At 48.2% G+C, this 18,839-nt stretch overlaps 1 long non-coding RNA gene across 2 annotated transcripts in view; it reads left to right on the top strand.

Moving 5' to 3' along the window:
• LOC139749608 (uncharacterized) overlaps positions 1–18,839 on the top strand; it is a 192,302-nt gene that overhangs the window by 17,411 nt on the left and 156,052 nt on the right. The window lies entirely within an intron of this gene.

The following is an 18,839-nucleotide window of genomic DNA, read 5'->3' as shown; positions in this document are numbered from 1 at the left end:
AGGGGAACTAGAGAGCCACACTATGCTGGCTCACGGCCCACACGTTTGAGAGAGAGTCATCACACACCAGTGTGTACAGCGACGAGGTTCTTAATGTCGTAAAAGGCAGAGCAAGTGCGTAGCGCTCACCGCTGGAGAGTCCACGCGAAGAGAACTCCGTCTTGTGAGTGACGTGTTGTCGTGAGGGGGGGGGGAGGATGGAGAGAGAACAGAAAACAGAGAACAGAGGCCCCACGTTTGGCCAAGATGGGTTTTTATCTAGATGATGTAGACTTTGGTCTACATTTGTCTACATTGAAGAGTGTTTGCCATGTCCCAGACCACCCCATCACTTCGTCTGAAGCTCTTTAAATTGGACAGTTTACCTCTGGAGTTTACACTTTTCTGGCATAGAAAATGGAAAGATTTGGACTGATTAATGAACCTTGTGGTAGCCTGCTTGTTCCCTCTTTGCCTTAAGATTGAATTTAAACCCTTTCTTGTCCCGACACAAAGCTCATTTGTACCCTTGTCTACACACACGATCCAGTCTCCTCCTGCTCTTCACACAGAGTTGACTCCGTTTCCTGTATAACCGCAGAGCGCTGGGTCGGCCTGGTGCGCCCCCCGTATAGCACCGCTCGTTGTTGTGGTCTGTCCGTCTGTCTATAAGCCAGTCCGCTGACGACCTCTCTTGGTGTACGACTTAGATCTGTGTTATTTGATTTTATTTCATATTTCTTTTGTGTTTTACTTTATAAAAAGCTGTTTGATGTGTGTGTGTGTGTGTGTGTGTGTGTGTGTGTGTGTGTGTGTGTGTGTGTGTGTGTGTAACTAAAGGATTCTGTTTAATAACCGAACATTATCATTTATTACGAAGTCCACACGTACATTGTCAGGCCTTAACCCGTCGTCAAGAAAGACTCCAACGACATTGCCCTGTGACCCTGCCCTCTAACATGACCTGTATATATATATATATATATATATATATATATATATATATATATATATATATATATATATATATATATATATCAAGTACGACTCATATTTACATATTTTCTCTCGTCCACATTTACATAAGACAGTATGCAAAGCAGTTGTTGCATTTCTTTTCCCACCTCAACAGTTGCTCATGATGTATGACCTCACACTATTCCCTCGTCTCGTTTTCACCCAAAGTTTGTTTTGATGTTTGGTTGAAATATGAAACTGATTCTCTCGAAGAAGATTAGGGAGAAAAAATAATATTGTTGGTTTGGTTATTTATATTCTGTAAGGTTGATTTTATACGATGTATTCTAAATGACATGGGTGGCTATCCTACATATGTGGTGTGACGATGTTACATATGTTGTGTGACGATCCTACATATGTTGTGTGACGATGTTACATATGTTGTGTGACAATTCCACATATGCCCACTACAAAGAGAAATATATATATATATATATATATTTTTTTTTTTTTTTTTTTTTTTTTTATACTTTGTCGCTGTCTCCCGCGTTTGCGAGGTAGCGCAAGGAAACAGACGAAAGAAATGGCCCAACCCCCCCCCCCATACACATGTACATACACACGTCCACACACGCAAATATACATACCTACACAGCTTTCCATGGTTTACCCCAGACGCTTCACATGCCTTGATTCAATCCACTGACAGCACGTCAACCCCTGTATACCACATGACTCCAATTCACTCTATTCCTTGCCCTCCTTTCACCCTCCTGCATGTTCAGGCCCCGATCACACAAAATCTTTTTCACTCCATCTTTCCACCTCCAATTTGGTCTCCCTCTTCTCCTCGTTCCCTCCACCTCCGACACATATATCCTCTTGGTCAATCTCTCCTCACTCATTCTCTCCATGTGCCCAAACCATTTCAAAACACCCTCTTCTGCTCTCTCAACCACGCTCTTTTTATTTCCACACATCTCTCTTACCCTTACGTTACTTACTCGATCAAACCACCTCACACCACACATTGTCCTCAAACATCTCATTTCCAGCACATCCATCCTCCTGCGCACATCTCTATCCATAGCCCACGCCTCGCAACCATACAACATTGTTGGAACCACTATTCCCTCAAACATACCCATTTTTGCTTTCCGAGATAATGTTCTCGACTTCCACACATTTTTCAAGGCTCCCAAAATTTTCGCCCCCTCCCCCACCCTATGATCCACTTCCGCTTCCATGGTTCCATCCGCTGACAGATCCACTCCCAGATATCTAAAACACTTCACTTCCTCCAGTTTTTCTCCATTCAAACTCACCTCCCAATTGACTTGACCCTCACCCCTACTGTACCTAATAACCTTGCTCTTATTCACATTTACTCTCAACTTTCTTCTTCCACACACTTTACCAAACTCAGTCACCAGCTTCTGCAGTTTCTCACATGAATCAGCCACCAGCGCTGTATCATCAGCGAACAACAACTGACTCACTTCCCAAGCTCTCTCATCCCCAACAGACTTCATACTTGCCCCTCTTTCCAGGACTCTTGCATTTACCTCCCTTACAACCCCATCCATAAACAAATTAAACAACCATGGAGACATCACACACCCCTGCCGCAAACCTACATTCACTGAGAACCAATCACTTTCCTCTCTTCCTACACGTACACATGCCTTACATCCTCGATAAAAACTTTTCACTGCTTCTAACAACTTGCCTCCAACACCATATATTCTTAATACCTTCCACAGAGCATCTCTATATATATATATATATACCATCCTACTTTGACCCATGCAACACACAGCAACACTGAAACCCACATGGAGCCCCCTGGGCCAATCATACACCCCCCCACCCCAACTTCCCCCCCCCCCCTCTAGCCACAGGACACGAGTCCAGACAATGCTATAATCACCGTTGGCCCGGATCAGGGAGAGGAGCAAACTGTATAAATGAATGACCATCTCATACCCGCCATTACGGATTATAGACAGACGAACACCACTCACTCATTCCTCCGTTTTCTTTCGACTTTATGCTCTTGGTGTGAGGGAGGAGCGAATTGTGGTGTGGGGGAGGTGAGGGGAGGTTACTAGCGGAGGTTGTAGATCAAGGAGGAGGGAGAGGAGTAGCCTGGCCAGGTTATACATCATCATCATCAAACATCAGCAAATACAAACATACAGAAAAAAAAAGGAATAGAAAAAATAAAGAAGAAGTAATAGATTTACTCTGGCGTTGTTATAGTGTTCGTTAATCCGTCGTGAACCATCGGGCCGGCCTGTAATTACCTTTCAATTGGCCCCTAACTATGTCTGCCCCAACGTTAATTTCCAGCCCCACTTGGGAGATTGATTTCCCGACATTGTGGTGAGACAGCGATTACGTGAGCATGAGGGGGGGGCCCACTCCCATGCTCCCCCCCTCCCCCAACACACACACACAACACAGTACCTCAAATATGATCATCTCACTCTGGCTCACAACATAGATTTATATATATATATATATATATATAGATAGATAGATAGATAGATAGATAAATCGATAATCTTTGGTAGATAAAGATAAAGAGGGTTTGGTTAAACTGTATCTTTTGAGTATTATTATCTGTTTACACATGAGCAACATACCCCTATCTTTACTTCGTTTTGTTTTTACAGTTAAGGAATAGAGTAATATAATATATCTCTCGTGGACATGTTGGTGGCTTGACGTGTGTGTGTGTGTGTGTGTGTATGTGTGTGTGTATGTGTGTATCTGTGGGTGTGTGTGTGTGTTATCAGATGGAAGGGTGACTCGTACAGCAGGTTGTAATTGTCTGATTGGAGGCAGGAGACAAGCAGATGATTGTTATCTGATTGGCCAGGGGGGGGCGGGTGATGATTGGCCAGGGGGGGTGATGATTGGCCAGGGGGGGTGATGATTGGCCAGGGGGGGTGATGATTGGCCAGGGGGGGGTGATGATTGGCCAGGGGGGGGTGATGATTGGCAGGGGGGGTGATGATTGGCCAGGGGGGGTGATGATTGGCCAGGGGGGGGTGATGATTGGCCAGGGGGGGTGATGATTGGCCAGGGGGGGTGATGATTGGCCAGGGGGGGTGATGATTGGCCAGGGGGGGTGATGATTGGCCAGGGGGGGGTGATGATTGGCCAGGGGGGGGTGATGATTGGCCAGGGGGGGTGATGATTGGCCAGGGGGGGTGATGATTGGCCAGGGGGGGGTGATGATTGGCCAGGGGGGGTGATGATTGGCCAGGGGGGGTGATGATTGGCCAGGGGGGGTGATGATTGGCCAGGGGGGGGTGATGATTGGCCAGGGGGGGTGATGATTGGCCAGGGGGGGTGATGATTGGCCAGGGGGGGTGATGATTGGCCAGGGGGGGTGATGATTGGCCAGGGGGGGGTGATGATTGGCCAGGGGGGGGTGATGATTGGCCAGGGGGGGTGATGATTGGCCAGGGGGGGTGATGATTGGCCAGGGGGGGTGATGATTGGCCAGGGGGGGTGATGATTGGCCAGGGGGGGTGATGATTGGCCAGGGGGGGTGATGATTGGCCAGGGGGGGTGATGATTGGCCAGGGGGGGGTGATGATTGGCCAGGGGGGGGTGATGATTGGCCAGGGGGGGGTGATGATTGGCCAGGGGGGGTGATGATTGGCCAGGGGGGGGTGATGATTGGCCAGGGGGGGGTGATGATTGGCCAGGGGGGGTGATGATTGGCCAGGGGGGGTGATGATTGGCCAGGGGGGGTGATGATTGGCCAGGGGGGGTGATGATTGGCCAGGGGGGGGTGATGATTGGCCAGGGGGGGTGATGATTGGCCAGGGGGGGTGATGATTGGCCAGGGGGGGGTGATGATTGGCCAGGGGGGGGTGATGATTGGCCAGGGGGGGTGATGATTGGCCAGGGGGGGTGATGATTGGCCAGGGGGGGGTGATGATTGGCCAGGCGGGGGGTGATGATTGGCCAGGGGGGGGTGATGATTGGCCAGGGGGGGTGATGATTGGCCAGGGGGGGGTGATGATTGGCCAGGGGGGGTGATGATTGGCCAGGGGGGGGTGATGATTGGCCAGGGGGGGGTGATGAATTGGCCAGGGGGGGTGATGATTGGCCAGGGGGGGTGATGATTGGCCAGGGGGGGGTGATGATTGGCCAGGGGGGGTGATGATTGGCCAGGGGGGGTGATGATTGGCCAGGGGGGGGTGATGATTGGCCAGGGGGGGTGATGATTGGCCAGGGGGGGGTGATGATTGGCCAGGGGGGGTGATGATTGGCCAGGGGGTTGAGGGGTGGGGGAAGGTATAAGCTTGTGAGGGTTAGGTTGTTGCGCTGGTGGTGAAGTGTGGCCTGAGTGAGAGAGAGAGAGAGAGAGAGAGGACTACTGCACCCCCTCCTCCCACCCACCCATCCCCCCCCCCATCCCAAACGCCCAGCCCCACACCCCCGCCACTCACACACACACACACACACACACACAACAACCCCGTGACCCTTCCCTTCCCCCCCTTACCCCCCCCTAACCCCCCTAACCCCCCCGCATGCGCGAAGGACCACACAGAGACACTTGGCCTGGTGGGGGGAGGGCCTCCCCCCTCCCCTCCCCCACCCCCTCTCTATGACTCAACGGATCATTAGCCCGACGTAAATTACAGATATTTGGACGCATGGCTCGTTCCGGACGAGGGGGGTGGGTCGGGGGGTAGGTAGGTAGGTGGGGGATAGGGAGGGAGGGGTCGGGGTGTGGGGGTGTGTGGGGGGGGTGATGTATAACCACCTAATATGAAAGGTTAACAACCATGGTGACTCTGGCCAACCACTTGTGTGTGCTCGTTGGAAGGTCGTATGTCCGCCCTCGAGCCCACCACATATTTCAGGGAATATATATATATATATTTTTTTTTTTAATATTCTTTTTTCTTAAGATGTCATATACAAAGTAGCGGCTTTGTATTTCTTGGGGTTGAAGATGAAGTGTTGTGTGTGTGTCTTGTATTTGTGTATATATTATGGGATTTATGTATCTGTCTTTTTTGTGGCTGCTACTTCAACCATAGACTCGTGTATATATATATATATATATATATATATATATATATATATATATATATATATATATATATATATATATATATATATATATATATATATATGTATGTATGTATGTATGTATGTATATATATATACAACTTCGTTGTTCTTGTAGAAGCTGGAAAAGATAAGTCCTCAAATGCCATTTTCATTGTAAGTTCGAAAAAAATATAGTGAAAATGCATTGTGGTAATTTGCTTTTCCAGCCTCCTCGATCGGGGCCTTGAATGGTGTGGTATACTGGGGTCGACGTGCTGTCAATGGACTGAACCAGGGCATGTGAAGCGTCTGGGGTAAACCATGGAAAGGTCTGTGGGGCCTGGATGTGGATGGGGAGCTGTGGTTTCGGTGCATTACACATGACCGCTAGAGAATGGTTGTGGACGAATGTGGCCTTTCTTCGTATGTTCCTGGCACTACCTTTCTAACACGGGAAACGGCGAGCATTCATAGAAAACCCTTAAGTGAAGGATGAATGGTTGGGTTGCCTTTGAGCCGACTGCCTTGTCCAGGTTCGAACCGTAGCGTTCCCGCACGATTTATGGCCAGCGACGTTGACCACCACACCATGAGAGCTTGTGTGTGTGTGTGTGTGTGTGTGTGTGTGTGTGTGTGTGTGTGTGTGTTCTTTGTTTCTTTTACACATGTTTTCTATTTCTCGCGTGGGTGAGGTAGCGTCCAGAACAGCTGTACAACAGCCTCGGAGGAAGAAATCCTCACTTGGCTCTTTCCTATGTTCCTCCCCTTTTTTTTTTTGGAATGTAATACAGGAGGGGAGGGGAGGATTCCTCCTAGCCTCTCCCTTGCTCCTCTTAGTCGCCTTTTGAGACACTTAGGAGGTACGTGCCCCCCCCCCCCCTCCCCATGACTAGTGTCACAGTAACTCATTACTTTGACGTGCTGATGAAGAGGATCGAAACTCCCCTGGGTATCGAACACGTCCACAACTCCGCACGTGAAAGAGGAACCTAACCCCGTTCTATAAGCATGTACGTAGCCCCATTACCCTAAGCATGTACGTAGCCCCATTACCCTAAGCATGTACGTAGCCCCATTACCCTAAGCATGTACGTAACCCCATTACCCTAAGCATGTACGTAGCCCCATTACCCTAAGCATGTACGTAGCCCCATTACCCTAAGCATGTACGTAGCCCCATTACCCTAAGCATGTACGTAGCCCCCGTCATCTGTGCAAGAACACAGCCCCATTACTGACATATCCCCCCTTCCCCCCATTCCTTAAACAATTACCCATCCCCACTGTGCAAACAGGAACACGACCCATTGATGTACACATCAGTACACACAACTCCCTCCTTTACCAATTAGCCTCCTCCCCAACCCCTTGCGTCTGCCCATTACGAGGCAGTAATATGGTCACGTTCCGACCATTAGATTAGCCCATTATGACATGGTATCGAACCCCCCCCCCCCCAACCCTCACACGGGCAAGGGTCCCAAGCCATTGAACACGCAAGATGAAGAAATGCGAACAAGGTGATTTGCCGGGTCACGTGATGTGACTACCCCCTCCCCCCTTCCCCCCCTTTCACCCCGTCTTCTCAGAAGCCTCCTTGACCTTTGACCCGAATGACCTCGGGTAGGGTAAGGGTCCCCCCCCCCTCCAGGGGTCACCATTAGATAGGAACGTTCGCTAAGTTTATTGGTCGTTTTCAGGCTCGTTACGAAGCGATGGTCGCGTGCGTGAGGACACGGTGGGGGGAGGGGGGACAACCCCCCCCCCCACCCTCCACGACCTCACGAAACGCGGATTCGTGTGAGGGAGGGTAGGTGTGTGGGGGGGGGGGGGAAGTGGATGTGGGGAGGGGGGCACTCACCCCCACACTTGCCCACAGTAGAGTTGAGGAGGACGTGTGTTGATATGATGAGTGACGGTGGATGATGAAGGCATGAGAGAGAGAGAGAGAGAGAGAGAGAGAGAGAGAGAGAGAGAGAGAGAGAGAGAGAGAGAGAGAGAGAGAGAGAGAGAGAGAGAGAGAGAGAGAGAGAGGGATATTTTTGTAGATGACAATTAACACCGTTAACCATATGACGTCAACCAATTGAACAAGAACACGTTGTAACAAGGATCAGGTTGGTGGGGGGGGGGGGAGAAAATAGAGGTTGAAAGTGAAGTGAATTTTCGATGTTCAGGGGTCATGGTGGGGGTCGGGGGGGTGGGGGGGGTTGTTAAAAGAACTAGTTCTGCAAGAACCACTTTGAAGATATTTTGACTTCAGCGAGTTTGATGATGAGTGATGTGACGATGGTCAAGGAAAACTGCAGAGCGAAGAATTTAAAGTTGATGATGCAAATGTTGATCTTTGTGTATATGATGATGCAAATGTTGATCTTTGTGTATATGATGATGCAAATGTTGATCTTTGTGTATATGATGATGCAAATGTTGATCTTTGTGTATATGATGATGCAAATGTTGATCTTTGTGTATATGATGATGCAAATGTTGATCTTTGTGTATATGATGATGCAAATGTTGATCTATGTGTATATGATGATGCAAATGTTGATCTTTGTGTATATGATGATGCAAATGTTGATCTTTGTGTATATGATGATGCAAATGTTGATCTTTGTGTATATGATGATGCAAATGTTGATCTTTGTGTATATGATGATGCAAATGTTGATCTTTGTGTATATGATGATGCAAATGTTGATCTTTGTGTATATGATGATGCAAATGTTGATCTTTGTGTATATGATGATGCAAATGTTGATCTTTGTGTATATGATGATGCAAATGTTGATCTTTGTGTATATGATGATGCAAATGTTGATCTATGTGTATATGATGATGCAAATGTTGATCTTTGTGTATATGATGATGCAAATGTTGATCTTTGTGTATATGATGATGCAAATGTTGATCTTTGTGTATATGATGATGCAAATGTTGATCTTTGTGTATATGATGATGCAAATGTTGATCTTTGTGTATATGATGATGCAAATGTTGATCTTTGTGTATATGATGATGCAAATGTTGATCTTTGTGTATATGATGATGCAAATGTTGATCTATGTGTATATATGAAGGAAGTGTGTACAGCTGATTGCTGCTAATCTGTATGTGGCCAAATCACACAAAGACTTTGAATTAAGGAACTGGAAAGGATTCGAGAACTGTGTAAAATAATATCTAAGATGAATTTTCATTTTTGAGACAAATCGAGAGAGAATAATCCACATAAATCCCCCAGCCTCTGTAATGGAATGTCTTCACCACACAGGTAAATCTCCCACGAAAATCGCTGTCCACTAAAGTTAAATCAGGTTCTCTGACGCCACAATACCTCTTTTTCACCTTCCTGAAGTACAGCCAACATGCGCATCAGCATTTAACACAATTTAACCTCAGCGGTTTAACATTAACTCGAGTGTACGTAATCGCCGTAGCGATTTAACTGTAATCCAAGTGATGATCAGTGGCGATTTAACCTGACGCAAGAGGAATGTGATATGTTGATCAGGTGCAACTTTTAACATATGAGAATTTAACAAGTTCAACAAGTTAACATTAATTCATGAGGACTAATAGTTTCCATTATGCAATGGTTAATTTAACATTTAAAACATCCTTAAAACAAATTCATGGGAATTTCACAGACTCCAGGCAATTTAACATTAACTCGAAAGTACTCTTAACAGCTACAGTGGTGCACCATAAACCTGATACCGAATTTAACATCCTCAGTGGTAATTTAACAACGATCCTTGTAGAGATGAGGAGGTAGACGTTTGTTAATATTAACTACAGGGAGTGATAATGGAAGGAGGAGAACATGTTAACTAACATCTCCTGAACCCTTTAGTATAATTTAACAATGGTACGTCTCTCATTAGGATGTTAATGTGCGTCTTATCTCTGGTGTGTGAGAACTCACCCTCGCCACCCGGCCGCTCAGATGAAGAGCTGTGGCTGATGATGAAGGCAGATTAATTAGCCCTAATGCCTCGTATGCATCAGTGTCATTAGAGTTGTATGCATCATTAGGGTTGTAAATCCTACTCATTTGATATTATCTTCAAGAGGGATTGAGGGCCCCCGAGATGTCCTTGTATGCAAATGAATGTAGTCGGGGTGTTTTATAGATGAGCATGCACAGGGGCACGTCAGGTCTGGACCCCAGTGATGTGCGGGGAAAATGTTAAAGAGGATGAAGAATGGGAAATATCTTAAGAGCTTTGATGGAGGTGGGAATTTCTGTCTTTTATATATACTTATGTATTATAGAGACATAGAAGGAGATAGGAAAACTGTGAGGGAGGGTTTGGAAAGAGGTAGGTTGGTGGGTTTACCCATCCTGTGAGTCCATACCATATCAGGGTTTACATCCTCGAGCGTGACTGTACCAATACAGAGGTAATGCCAGTGACAAAGTATACACAAGGAGGAGTTTACCGTTAGTAAAGTCAGTTTACCGTTACATTTGAGTAACTCTAGCCTCTCTCTCTCTCTCTCTCTCTCTCTCTCTCTCTCTCTCTCTCTCTCTCTCTCTCTCTCTCTCTCTCTCTCTCTCTCATACCCACCATGGCACGGTAACCCCCTGGCGCACACCTGTCTCTAACCCCACCACCACAAGCCACACGGCTACGAGAGAGAGAGAGAGAGAGAGAGAGAGAGAGAGAGAGAGAGAGACGTCACAGACCACAGATCTCTAGCCAAGATCCAAGCTAATTATGTGGGGGATAGTGAGAGCTAATGTTCCTGCCAGAATATATATATATATATATATATATATATATATATATATATATATATATATATATATATATATATAGGTGTGTGTGTGTGTGAGTTTTTATACTTCGCTGTTTCCCGCGTTAGCGAGTTAGCGCCAGGAACACGTATAAGAAAAGGCCACATGCATTCACACTCATTCTCTAGCTGTCATGTGTCATGCACCGAAACCACAGCTCCCACAGGCCCCACAGACCTTCCCATGTATGTGTGTGTGTGTGTGTGTGTGTGTGTGTGTGTCGTGTGTTAATTATCCTTTGTGATGACCCACGAGGACAGGCGGGAGACAAGAGGAAATTAAGAGACACATTACACCTTGGATGGCCGACCCCTTCCCTCCTCCTCCCCTTCCCTCCTCCTCCCCTTCCCTCCTCCTCCCTCCCCTTCCCTCCCTCCCCTTCCCTCCTCCTCCCCCCGAGCCCCCCCCCCCCCCGTCCCCCCCCCCCTCGCCAGCCTGGCATGTGGGTGACCAGGGAAGAAATTTGTCTCTTGTCTGTGGGGCGATAATAGAGCCATCTGGCGGGCATGGTAACCGCGCCACGGCTGAGGCGCGGTTATCATGGTCGTGGTGAAGGTTTTTGTGCGCGCGCTCAGGTAAATGAGGCGCGGGGGGGGAGGGGGGGGCTGAGGTGGGACACGATCGGTGACTTTATTTACGGTGAGAGAGAGAGAGAGAGAGAGAGAGAGAGAGAGAGAGAGAGAGAGAGAGAGAGAGAGGTGTGTTACCGGACTCCACTCACCTGCTGGGGGCACTGCCACGTATACGTCACGTGTGGGCGAGGGTTCTTGTCATTGTCTGTTGACGAAAAAGGACCGCATACCCGTCGACGTACTCACTCCGCAGGGGTCCGCCATTATCCTGCTGCTGGACGTAGCGCAGCCTTGTAGCCGCAAGAACCCCTGGAAAAAGAAAATAGATAGATAGATATAAATAGATACATAGATAGGTAGATAGATATAAATAGATAGATAGGTAGATAGATATAAATAGATAGATAGATAGGTAGATAGATATAAATAGATAGATAGATAGGTAGATAGATATGAATAGATAGATAGATAGGTAGATAGATATAAATAGATAGATAGGAATATACAGATATAGATAGATAGTTATAGATAGATAGACATAGATAGATAGATAGATATATATGAAATACTTCAAAGATCAAGAGACGTGTTGAGATGCATGAGAGGCGAGTCCATTGTTGGAGAGACGGGGGAGGGAGGGACCTGGCCCACAATGAGCATGATAATTAAGGTGTAAACTGCTGTCTGCGCGGCTCATGGATGGCACACTCACGCACCATTTCAGATTAGGCCGGTCAAACGCTCGGTGGCCGACACCACGCCAACACCACTCACTCCCTCACACATTCCCTCACTCACACATTCCCTCACTCACACATTCCCTCACTCACTCACTCCCTCACTCACTCATACATTCTCTCACTCACTTACTCATTCACTCCCTCAGTCATTTACTCCCTCCCTCCCTTACTCACTTACTCACTCACTCGCCCTCTCACTCCCTCTTTCACTCACTCACTCCCTCACTCACTCGCTCTCTCACTCCCTAACTCACTCACTCATTTACTCCCTCCCTCCCTCCCTCGCTCACTCACTCACTCGCTCTCTCACTCCCTCCCTCACTCACTCACTCATACATGACCCTCCTGCAGTGGTGGAGGGTAAAGTGAGGAGGAGGGTGGAGGGCGGAGGATGTGTTGTTGGTTATGTGGTGGAGATATGTTGGAGGGGAGAGGTTATGTGAGTTGTATGGTGGAGGTGAATTGGTTATGTGGTGGAGATGTGTTGGAGGAGTAGATTGTGGTGGCTATATGTTGGAGATATGTTGTTTAAATGATGGAGAAGTGTTGGAGGGAGGAGAGGATATGTTGGTTATATGATGCAGATATGCTGGCGGGGAGAGGATATGTTGATTATATGATGGAGATATGCTGGAGAGGAGAGGATATGTTGGTTATGTGGTTGAGATATGTTGCCAAGTTATCACGACGGGTATATTTTGGCGTTGATATGCTGGTTATATGATAGATATAGGTATACTTATATCCAGGTTATGGTGAAGTATATCAGTTATGTAACAAGGTTATGGTGAGGTACATCAGTTAGATAATCAAGATATGGTGAGGTATATCAGTTATATAACCAGGTTATGGTGAGGTATATTAACTTTAACCAGATTATGCGCTTGTATATCCGTGATATAACCAGGTTATGATGAGGTACATCACTCAACCAGGCACTGTTGAAGTATATCAGTTATATGAGAAGCATATCGTCAGGTGTATAAGATGTATAACTAATTTATGAGGAGTAGAAGTTTAAACTGGAATATACTTATGTGACTGGGTATATTGGTCGTATAATGGACACACACACACACACACACACACACACACACACACACACTAGGTAGGTGGAGGGACGTGTCTAGAGTCACTGAAAGTATAAAAAAATAAATAAAGTTAGGTCGGGCTGGAGGGAAATGGCTAATGCGATAACTCCGGTGTGGAGAAGACATAAGGAGGGGACAGTATGCGGAGGGAGGCGTGACCAACTGCAGGGAGGGGGGGAGGGGGGAGGGGACTGAGGTTGCCTGCTTGGGTGGGAAGGTCAGTGGGAGAGTATAAGGTATTGTGTATAGTGAGGAGGGTGAGGGGGGGGGAGGGGTATACCATCGTGCATTTCCTCGTGTACATAAACACACGTACATTTCCACCATGTACGTGTATGTACACCCTCCATACGGACACCACCCCTCCTCCCCACGTACAGTGATGCGCCAGAGGGTCACTGGGAGGAGGACCCACGTACACCACCCCCACGTACAGGCTGGGGCTAGCGAGGTGGGGTGGGGAGGTGGGGTGGAGGGGTTATCAGGGCAGGTCAGGTGTGTGTGTGTGTGTGGTGGTGGGCGGGCCTGTGTGTGGCCAATGATACACTGATAACGCTTATCACACACCACCACCACCACCCCAGAGACACGGGCCACCTCCCACCTCACATCACCCCAGGAACACCACACCATCGGAGGCACATTTTAGATTCCCTTTTTCCTCCCATTTTCCTTCATCGGTCGACCTTGAACTTGGCCTCTCACGTTACCGGCCGCACACACACACACACACACACACACACCTCCTCCACTATTACCACCTGCAACCCCCCCCCCCCCCCCCCTCCCCTCTGCACACCAAGAAGACATCATCGACCAGAGACGGAGAACATACACCTGCAGGAGCTGGTCCTGTACCCGCTCGGGCACCGTCCACCAGCACGTCACCTCGTTCCGCGGAGGGCGTGGGTGAGGAGCGGGGGTGAGGCGCGCGGATCATCCAAGAGGAGGAGGACGCGATGGGTTGACCATTGTCGTCATCATGGTGGCCGTACACGTGCATCTCAGCCCGAGCCTAAGGACGAAGCGTCGTGCAGGATGGCAGGGAGTATGACCTTAACGCACAAGACCAAGAAGAACCCAGACGAGGATGGATGGATGGATGGTCGTAGTCCTCCTGCAGGGCGAGGCGCCCAGGGGCGCTGGCTGGCTGGCTGGCAGGAGGAACGTGTTGTACTGGTGGCGTCGTGGGTGACCAGGTCTCGTGGCCCAGAGCCAGGTAGAGCCAGCGGGAGGGCGCGGGTCCAGCTCGGCCCAGAGCCAGCCTTCACGCCAGCCTCTCTCTCTCTCTCTCTCTCTCTCTCTCTCTCTCTCTCCCTCACTGGACAGACCCACAGCCACTTCCTGCAGAGGTTCTCCCAGACGGGCCAGCCAACCAGCTCCCTTGACGGAGAACGTCACCCAGGCCTCCTACTACGACGTCGCCGGCGTCTGGGCCATCGCCCTCGCCCTCCGTCAGGTAAGTCCTCCCCCTCCCCTCCCCTCCCCTTCCCCCTGCACGTCCTCCGCCACCCCCCCCCCCCCACAACCACCGGCCTTTTGCACGGCCCTCCCCTCCTCCCCTTGCACTCCCCTCCCCTCGCACATGAGGCCTCGTGTGGACCCCATGCCTCCCCACCTGCAGCCTCTTGACTAACCCTCCCTCCCTCCCTCCCTCCCCTCCCTTACAAAGACTCGGGCCGCGTGGGGGGGGGGGGGGATGTCGTGTCGCCAGCTGGCGCGTAGTGTCTCCCACAGTTGGCCAGACACACACGCATAATGCCGGGCGATGGTGGTCCACGACGACACCCCCCCACCCCCACCAATCACCAGATCTCTACGTAAACAGATGTTAGCTGGTGACTCTCTCTCTCTCTCTCTCTCTCTCTCTCTCCTCTCAACTGGTGGCAATGCCTCACTGCAGTTCCGTACAGTGGAATGATCAATTAACTACCGCGCAGAGGGCGTGGAACTTTGGTTGTTTGTGAGGGATTAGTTCTCATTATTTTGAAAGTAAATGAGAAAGGGACGTATCGCCTCCCGACCCAGAGCCAGTGTCTCCTCCATAGGAACGCCAACCGATAAGAAAAAAAGGAGTTTCGTAATCTAGTCCATATTGGCCCCACTAATTAATATGATCTAATTGGCATCTCGAGGGAGGGAGGAGAAATTGCCGTAGTCGGTCACAATTGAACGTCCAGCCTAGTGTGGTCAGACGAAGCCATTGTGGGCGAGGTCGTGTGTGTGTGTGTGTGTGTGTGTGTGGGGCACGGGCTGGAGGTGGGAAAGCTGCACTCCAGGTTGTTGTGAGCGCGCGGTCGTGGTGCTCCGGTATATGAGGGGGTGGTTGAGGAATGTTCTCCAGGTGGTTAAGGTCTTTGAGGGCTCCACAACCCGCCAACCATCTGTGTGTGTGTGTGTGTGGGAGGTTGGGTTAGCTACTCTCTCTCTCTCTCTCTCTCTCTCTCTCTCTCTCTCTCTCGATAGTGGCCGTCAAGCTGAGAGGATGTCTCGCGAGACCTTGTGATCGAGCGTAGAGGAATGGCGTCGAGTTGGTCAGGTTGGAGGAGGAGGAGGAGGAGGAGGCGACGAAACATTGGGAGAATAAGAGTTGCTGTTTTGGAGAGGGCCAACCAAATCTTGGAGGCAGATGATGCCACAGTTATGGGTAACTGAAGACGACGTGTCGTGGGTGGGTGGAGGGGGGTCAGGTTTGAGTGCTGGTGTTGGAGTAGAGTGAGACTCTCCTTTGTTGAAGTACAACCTTGAGAGGAGGTTGTGCTCGGAGATGTGTTGGGGTTGAATGAGGACATCTTTAAATGGTTGGGTCTCCAAGGTAGTTGAGGTGTTAGGAAAGGGACTATGTGGAGACTGCTGGAGCCAGGAGGTGTTATAGTGGCAGCATGGTTGTTATAGAAGCACCGAGGTTGTTATAGAAGCACCGAGGTTGTTATAGAAGCACCGAGGTTGTTATAGAACACCGAGGATGTTATATAGAAACAGCGTGGCTGTTCATAGACGCACAGTGTGGTTGTTAACAAAATAAATAGAATCGATTCGTTTCACAACAGGAACGATGATGTTAATCTACGTGTGTGGTAATGTGTTACGTGTGTGGCGCTCCCTTGCGTTGGCGGGAAAGGCGGGCTGAGCTCAGGATGTTGTGAGCCAATAGGAACTGTTGAGGCCACAAACGGCTTGACCGTGACGACCCCTGGTGTCAGAACAACATCATGTGTTGAATTGTAACCTTAGTGTTTATAAACACAGTCGAGGCTCACAACAAATGTGAACTGACAAGTTATCATCTTCGGCAGAAGTTACAATCTCTCTCTCTCTCTCTCTCTCTCTCTCTCTCTCTCTCTCACCTTTCAGTCTCACTCACTCATTTTTTACACTCACCTCTCTCTCTCTCTCTCTCTCTCTCTCTCCTTTCACTATCTCACTCACTCATCTTTTACTCTCTCTCTCTCTCTCTCTCTCTCTCTCTCTCTCTCTCTCTCCTTTCACTATCTCACTCACTCATCTTTTACTCTCTCTCTCTCTCTCTCTCTCTCACTCACTCACTCACTCATCTTTTACACTCACTCACCCCCCCCCCCTCTCTCTCTCTCTCTCTTTAATGCAAGACTCTTTCGTTAGCTGCATACACTAGGGTCGAGATGGGAATACAGCATTATCGCTTACTACAATTAATACAACTCGACTTCAGGGAGGGGTTGTATTTTGTGGGCCTTTTGTATACGCAGGAAATACGCACGATGTGAACATGAACATGTTGTGAGGTTGTGAAACACCGCCGGAACGACAGTGAACAACAGAGAGTTGTAATCATGGGTTGTGATCAAGGGTGGTGGATGACAGCTGGGTGGTTATGACCTGGTAATGCCTGACGTCACATCACAGTGTGATGAAGGCGTTGTTCAAATTGGACGTCAATAAGGGAGAGTTCGGCCGATAGCGTTGTGACGAAGAGAGAGAGAGAGAGAGAGAGAGAGAGAGAGAGAGGTGAGTGAGTGAGTGTAAAAGATGAGTGAGAGAGAGAGTATAACTCGTGGTAGGTTTAACAATGTTAATTAACACACTACATTGTTAAGAAATGCGTAAATTGACTAATTGTTTTTTTCTTCCTACGTTTCTTGAGATCTTCCATTGTACTTAGCACGATTTGGTACATGTTTTTATTTGTTATGAAAGTCAAAATCGAATATAGCTTTCGTTGTTTGCTGGAGTCTAGCAAATAAAAATAACAGAGGGTGTGTGTAAGTCACTTTCTTCAGACAGACGACAAAATAACCGGTACTGAAGATTATTGGTGATGCAACAACTTATACGAAGGTTCGTATGTAAGAAAGTACATACGAATATTACAGTGACCACACCTGTGTATGTTGACTCAGTTGTGTACTGTAAGGTTTAGAAAAAGACGTTTCATACCAGAGATGTTTTCTGTATAACTGTATAACACTTGGGAACAGGGACCAGGTTCATACCAATGTTCCCTGTATAACTGTATAACACTTAAGGTATAGGGACCAGGTTCATACCAATGTTCCCTGTATAACTGTATAACACTGGGGAACAGGGACCAGGTTCATACCAATGTTCCCTGTATAACTGTATAACACTTAAGGTATAGGGACCAGGTTCATACCAATGTTCCCTGTATAACTGTATAACACTTAAGGTATAGGGACCAGGTTCATACCAATGTTCCCTGTATAACTGTATAACACTTAAGGTATAGGGACCTGGTTCATACCAATGTTCCCTGTATAACTGTATAACACTTAAGGTACAGGGAACAGGTTCATAATAAGCTTTGTCTCGTCCTTATCTACAGTGGCCCTTTATAAAGACAGAACTGTCATGTATTTTATACAGGGGTTTATGTATGAAATCACGAGATATAACTGAATGTTTGATTGATTATTGCTTTGCCTTTGTGGGACGCAGTCTTATATACAGGTTAAACTATAGTAATTAATATGTTAATTGTAGTGTAATATATGATATATGCCTGCCATTATTGCAGTGGATGAATGAGGCATCTGTCGCTATACCTTTCTATATATTCATCTATCTGTCTATCTATCTATATGTCTATCTATCTATCTATCTATCTATCAATCTGTCTATCTATCTCTCTGTCTGTCTGTCTGTCTATCTATCTGTCCATCTATCTGTCTACCTCCCCGTCTATGTGTGATCACATCATATCTTCCCCAGTGGTGGTGGGGGGGTAGAGCGGTGGGTGGGCAATGCTGACAACGTGGGTGGTGCGGGGGGGGAGGGGGGGGCAGGAAAACGTTATGTTTCTGGATCTTTTTTTATCTTTTTTTTTTCATGTTTTTCTTCCATTCCGGTCCACCCCCCCTCCCCCTGCCCCGGCCACCACCCCCTCCCCCTCCCCTCCCCAGGGTGATTGCTTAATTATCCAAGGTAAATTAGCGGGTGGACTGCAGCCATGGCACGATGTGTGGCGATACTGCCAATTTACCAATTAGACTCTTAGTGGGAGGGCGGGCGTGGGGAGGAGGGGGGCGGGGGAGATGGCTGGGGGTGAGAGGAGGGGGGAGGGGGAGGGAGGGAAGAGCTTTGGTTAGGGTAGGGAAGGCGGGGGGGG

The sequence above is a fragment of the Panulirus ornatus genome, chromosome 7 (genome assembly GCF_036320965.1).
Source record: "Panulirus ornatus isolate Po-2019 chromosome 7, ASM3632096v1, whole genome shotgun sequence".
NCBI classification, from domain to species: Eukaryota; Metazoa; Arthropoda; class Malacostraca; order Decapoda; family Palinuridae; genus Panulirus; species Panulirus ornatus.
The sequence above is the reverse complement of the archived record's forward strand: the minus strand, read 5'-3'. Positions and strand labels throughout refer to the sequence as shown.